This window comes from Pantherophis guttatus, chromosome 9 (assembly GCF_059756535.1).
Source record: "Pantherophis guttatus breed Tessera chromosome 9, ASM5975653v1, whole genome shotgun sequence".
Lineage (NCBI taxonomy): Eukaryota > Metazoa > Chordata > Lepidosauria > Squamata > Colubridae > Pantherophis > Pantherophis guttatus.
In genome coordinates, this window is record NC_142071.1 from 18906642 (window position 1) to 18912933 (window position 6292).

General features: G+C 42.6%; 1 long non-coding RNA gene across 1 annotated transcript; it reads left to right on the forward strand.

Moving 5' to 3' along the window:
• The first annotated feature begins 3308 nt into the window (after positions 1-3308).
• LOC132712372 (uncharacterized) lies at positions 3309-4118 on the forward strand. The gene is made up of 2 exons (XR_015729390.1): positions 3309-3393; positions 4068-4118. It is a non-coding gene; the product is annotated as an uncharacterized LOC132712372 (long non-coding RNA).
• Positions 4119-6292: the final 2174 nt, after the last annotated feature.

Consider the following 6292-nt stretch of genomic DNA (forward strand, 5'->3'; position numbering starts at 1 on the left):
ACTGGCGAATCAGGCGAACCTGATAGAAAGCTCCCCTGGCCACGGCTGTCATATGCTCTTCTAAAGACAGCCACGTGTCCAGGAGGACACCCAAGTTGCGAGCCCTCTCCGTGGGGGCCAATGACTCGCCCCCAATAGTCAGCAATGGTATCAGCTGGCTATATCGGGACGCCGGCAGCCACAGCCACTCGGTCTTGGAAGGGTTGAGTCGGAGCCTGTTTCTCCCCATCCAGATCCGCACGGCTTCGAGGCACCGGGACATCACTGCAAGGGCATCATTGGGGTGGTCTGGGGTGGAGATGTACAGCTGAGTATCATCATTTATCCCACCTTCTACCATTTTTGCATGTAATTTTATTCCTTTGAAAATTTCAGTGTTTAAGTTGTTCTTAAATGTTTGTTTTTTAAATTAACAACTTTATTTCAGTTAGAAATAAGAAAGTAGGAGTGCAGTGGATCTTCAGGTTGAACATTACCTGTCTCTCCCACTATAATAACATCATGTAAGGAGGGAGGGAGGGAGGGTTTGTCCATATATATGGTTTAGACTTTTTCTTTCAGAAACACTAGCTCCCCCAAAATTTGAATTATGCTCTCATCCCAAAATGTGCCCATCTTCATGTACCTAAATGCCTTTCATGAAAATGGAACAGTCCTCCAAGAATTTTTCATATGGTTATCTCAAAACTAAGGGGTGACAGGGCATAATGCAGAAAAGAGAGTCTTATTTCCCGTATAACACCTCTCCTGCACGAGCTGCACTGGCTGCCAGTGGTCCTCCGGGTTCGTTTCAAGGTGCTGGTGCTCACCTATAAAGCCGTACATGGCTTAGGCCCGGGGTACTTGCAGGACCATCTTCTGCCATCCTCCCATCGTCCTGTGCGCTCTCACAGAGCGGGCCTCCTCAGGGTGCTGTCAGTCAGACAATGTCAGCTGGCAGCCCCCAGAGGGAGAGCGTTCTGTGTGGGAGCGTCGACCCTCTGGAACGGTTTGCCCACCGGGCTTAGGACAGCCCCCGGCCTCCTCTCCTTCCGCCACGAACTGAAGACGTAGCTTTTTCATCAAATGGACTGACCCGTTGAGGGGGTTTTTACATTGTAATAATTTTAATTAATTTTAATTGGATTTTAATTTATATTTAATTCATATTGTTGAATTTTTATCTTGTAAGCCGCCCTGAGTCCTTCGGGAGAAGGGCGGCATATAAATTGCAATAAAATAAAATAAATAAATAAATGTCATGTGTCTCTGGTAAGGGAACAGTTTTCTAAAGTCAATCTAAAATGAGGAGAGCTTTCCACCATCTATTCTCTTTAAAGTCATCATTGTGCAGTGTGGAGGGAGACCATCTTGTATGTGGATATACAAAACTCTGCATTCGGTTGGAAAGGGTTCCTAAATTTGGGTTAGAGGCAACCTAAAACCAAAAAATGAATCAGTCCGAACAACCACAAATTGAAATACATCCTGGTGTTGAAAACAAATGTCTGGTGCTCAATCAAGCCACTTTTTATATGCACAATAGGAAATGCAGCTGGACTTTCATGCAGTTGGAACCATGATATGTGGGAACTTAAGTACAGTTCTGCTTTAACTACGTACTTCCATACTGGTTAGGTAAGGCTAAATAAAACATAGCAAGGACTAAGAAATGTTGCATTTACTAAATTGAAGGCATATGGAAAGAGTTAGAAACTCTTTTACATCCTTTACAACTTTAGATATACACCAATCATTCTCACTATCCCTTCAACCATAGGTTGGAGTTCCTGACTGATGTATTTCAAAAGGGCTGACAGAGAAGAAGGCCAACCAAATATTCCTACCGGATCAGACGGTCAACATTCTCTATTACTGCAAAACGTATTTTAATATTCCCTGTATCTGATATATTCACTGAATATTCTGTACTGGGGTGTCCTGTTTGCAATGTTGTTGATGGCCTGACAGAATAAAGGGAGCAATGAAAACAGTACTTTAGAGACAGACTATTGTGGTTCAAAGCACTTGTTTGTTTATTTAAGAGAATGCTTAAAATTCAATGCATGCAAAGTATTCCAGTGGGAGAGTCCATGGAAGTTTGGATTCCTTCCCTAGCTGCTGAATCCACCCCATCTATCAATCCGATCAGGTATTGGAATCAGTATTACCCTGGAAAGGAGACAATGAAAATCAAGTTGTCAACAGTCAATTTTTCAGTAGTGTATGTAATTGTTATGTGATCCACTTTGTCAATTGAGTGTGGAAATGCTTAGGGGTGGGCTTCATTCTTTAGCAACGGTTTGCTGTCCCGTTGCTGGGTGGGCGTGGCCTAGTCAGTTGCCTGCACCATGGGGGAGGGGGCGTTTTTCACTCTCCCCAGGGTCCGGAGGCTTTTCTTGAGCCTCTGGAAGGACAAAAACATTTTCCTCTGGGGTCTGGAGGCCCTCCAGAGGCCGGAAACAGGCTGGAACCTCTGGTAGGCCCATTTTTTGCCCTCTCAGATTCTGCATTTACCTGGAATGATGAATGGCCCACGTGGAGACTCCGGGGAGGAGAGGGGCCGGGTGGGCATGGACAGCTAGGGGTGGCATTTGCCGAACCCTGGCGATCCTTGGCTAGAGGATCGCCTGAACCCTGCCAAACCCCCAGGAGCCTACCGCTGGAAATACTCACATAACCATTTTCAAGGAAAACCGTAAAAACAAAAAGCTACTTTTAGGGCACTTTTTTATGAAATTTCTTTTTGTGTTTTTAATGTTCTAAATATTTACTGATTGATCCCAATAATGTGCTCCATTTTCTTCTATTACTAGTACAGAACCTAGATTACAATACTTCCTTACCAGTATTTTTACATTCGTTTATGCAGGCTTCTTCGGATATGAAGTTGTTTTCATTCCCCCCACATCCACTATGAACAAACAGCTTACATGTCCCAGTGATTGTGTCGAAAAAAAAGCGAATAGTAGGAGTATCGCATGGTCCTACTATTGGGCGAAATGTACATTTCTCGGGAAATAGTACTGAAATTGAAAAGAGGAAAATAAGACACACTGTCCCTTTTATGGAAAGCCAGAAGATCATTGCATATAAATATATTGTGTTCTAACTCCAGAGTGCAGGGCAACATGAATATTTGACCATCCATTGGAAAACTGGACCCTGAAAAATCTGCTCCAAACATCAGAAAAAGTGAAAACAGTTTGTCTACTATAACATTTTGAGAACACCTAAATTTTGTGTCATCGCCAATTGACAATAGAATTGTCATGCAAAGAATTGAAGTACAGCCTGGCAGATACAGGCTGCTGTAACCCTAAGAAGAGACAGCAGGCCCATATTCTTGAGATTAGCCTGCAGAGACGGACTGAGAATATCATCAGGGAGAAGGTTCCTCCCATTTGCTTGAAGGTTAGGACTTCTATTCCAGCAGACAGAAGGAGAAACCCCTTCTGGAGCTGAGCATTCAACACTTGGAGGGGGAGCACCTGGAAGTGGGGGGTGGGTGTCCATTCTCTTTCCTCCTCTTCCAAACACTTCATGTGGAACTTCTCACCCAGATTTAAGTATTTACAGAGTCTGACTTTTTATTGTCTTTCTATAACGATTGTGTAGAAAGTTAGCACCCATCCCTCTCCTAGAGGAATGAAATATTATAGGAAATGTTAAAAAGGCAGAATATTATACCTCCCTGGATGAGAAAAGGAGAAACATGCTCTTGGAAAGCAGACCCCACCTTTGTTAATAGCCCCAGAAAGAATGGTGCCAACCTATCTACAAAACAAAAGACGTTCACCCTCAGGACATGCTAGGATTAGCCCTCACTCAAGATCCAAACCAGGAGAAAGCCATTAAGCCATAATAGGAATTGCCCAAAGCCCCTTCATTATATCATCACCCAGCAAGATTCAACCAGGCCTAGGACTCAAGACAACCTACAAAGTTACCCCTCCATGGCCCCTTGGGAGTCTGACAACCAATCAGAATACATGCCCTTACACAGGAACAGGAAGCTCCAAGGCGGGCCCAAGGGATGATATAAATCTCTCTGTCTCTCTCTTTCTTCCATGTGCTCAATTGCCTAGGACCTCAAACCATGTGATCCTGTCCACCATTAAACCATCTTTCCAAACAGTCTCCATGATTCCAGTGTCTTTCTCCCCACTTGGAACGGAACCCAGATGGACATTTCTTCCAACAATTGAAACCATTCTCTATAATTTTGCTCAGTAGCAGGAATTATGAACTCCTGACATACAAAGGGGGACAGCGGAGGTGGAGGAAATAGGATGAGTAAGGTGAGTTACCATATAGTTAAAAATGCCAGGTCTATTATAGAGAAAGAGCCAGACAAATTCTCAAAAGTGAATTAAAAAAAGAAGTCCCAGTCTATAGCCAGGTCCACAGAGGTGGAAATCCCACTCCAAACACTGCAAGAAAATTCATTGGCTTCATGTTCTGCTTGAATGCAGAATAGCAGGAACTTGGCAAAAAACATTTTCATGCTTTAAATAGTATATAATACATTTTCTTTTATGAAGCATTGCAAGCCAATCTGGACAAATAAAAGCATCTCCAGGCATTACATTACATGTTAAAACTGACTTTTCCTGTGAGGAATGTATTATTTCCTTCGATTTTCCAGTATTTTGCTTAATGCCCTTTATCAACTTAGTGCAGAAATAATCACAGAACTCTTATAAGAAAAAACAAGAAAACTGCCTTTAGGATTTTTTTATTTAATTTTTTTTAATTTTTGCATTTTTACCATTTTAAAATATTTTCTGATTTTGTTGATTGCGTTTCCTAATAAGCGCCTGTTGCCAGTCCAGAGCCTGGATTGCATTACTGAGATCGAGGTAACTTTAGGACTAAAGAGTTTTAGAATAGAATAGAGGTGGAAGAGAGCTTGCAGGTCAACTCGTCCAGCCCCCTGCTGAAGCAAGACAACCTGTACCATCTCAGACAACTGACCGTCCAGTCTCCTCTTAAAAACTTCCAATGATGGAGCGTCCACGATTTCTGAAGGCAAGCCATTCCACTAGTTAATTGTCCTCACTGTTAGGAAGTTTCTCCTTAATTCCAGGTTGCTTCTCTGTTCGATTATTTTCCAACCATTATTTCTTGCCCTGCCCTCTGCTGCTTTGGAGAATAATTTGACCCTCTCTTCTTTGTGGCAACCCCTCAAATACTAAAATACTGCTATGATGTCACCCTAATTTTTCTTTTTTTTAGACTAGCCAGACTCAAATTCTGCAGTCGTTCTTGATATGTTTTAGTCTCCAGGCCTTTGATCCGGTGGACTTCCGGGTGCGCTTCAAGGTGTTGGTGACCACCTTTAAAGCGCTCCATGGCTTAGGGCCGGGGTACTTATGGGACCGCCTTCTGCCACCAATAGCCTCCCACTGGCCGGTTCGTTCCCACAGAGAGGGCCTCCTCAGGGTGCCGTCAGCCAGACAATGTCGACTGCCGACGCCCAGGAGGAGAGCCTTCTCTGTGGTGGCACCTACCCTTTGGAACAATCTACCCCCAGAGATACGAGTGATCTCCGACCTCCGGACTTTTCATCAGGCCCTAAAAACTTACTTTTTTCAGTTAGGTCTGTCTTGATTTTATAGTTGGTTTTAAAATTTTGATATGGATTTTATATTGACAAGTTTTAAATTACGGGCCAAATTTATGTAGTTATTTTAAATCTATTTTTAACTGTAATGTTATGTATAAATGTTTTTATTTTGGCTGTTCACCGCCCTGAGTCCGAAAGGAGAAGGGCGGTATAGAAGTTCAATAAATAAATAAATAAATAAATAAATAAATTTATTTTCCAAAGCACCGGAAGGCAGCACAAGAAGCAATGGATGGAAAGTAAACAAGGAGAAAAGCAACCTGGAATTAAGGATAAACTTTCTAACAGCGAGGACAATTAACCAGTGGAACAGCTTGCCTTCAGAAGTTGTAGGGGCTTCATCAGCAGACATTTTTAAGAAGAGACTGGACAGTCACTTGTCTGAAATGGTAAAAGATCTGCTTGAGCAGGGGGCTGGACTAGAAGACCTCCAAGGTCCCTTCCAGCTCTAATCTGAATCTGAATCGTAGTTGCTCATCTCTGAACTTTTTCCAAAGTCTCAACATCTTTTTTGTAGTATGGTGACCAAAATTGGTTGCAGTATTCAAGGTATGGTCTTACTAGCGTTTGTAAAGCAGTACTAATACCTTACATGATTTTGATTCTATGCCTCTGTTTATACAACCCAGGATTATATTAACTTTTTTGGCGGTGGCTGCTGCATACTGCTGGCTCATATTCAAA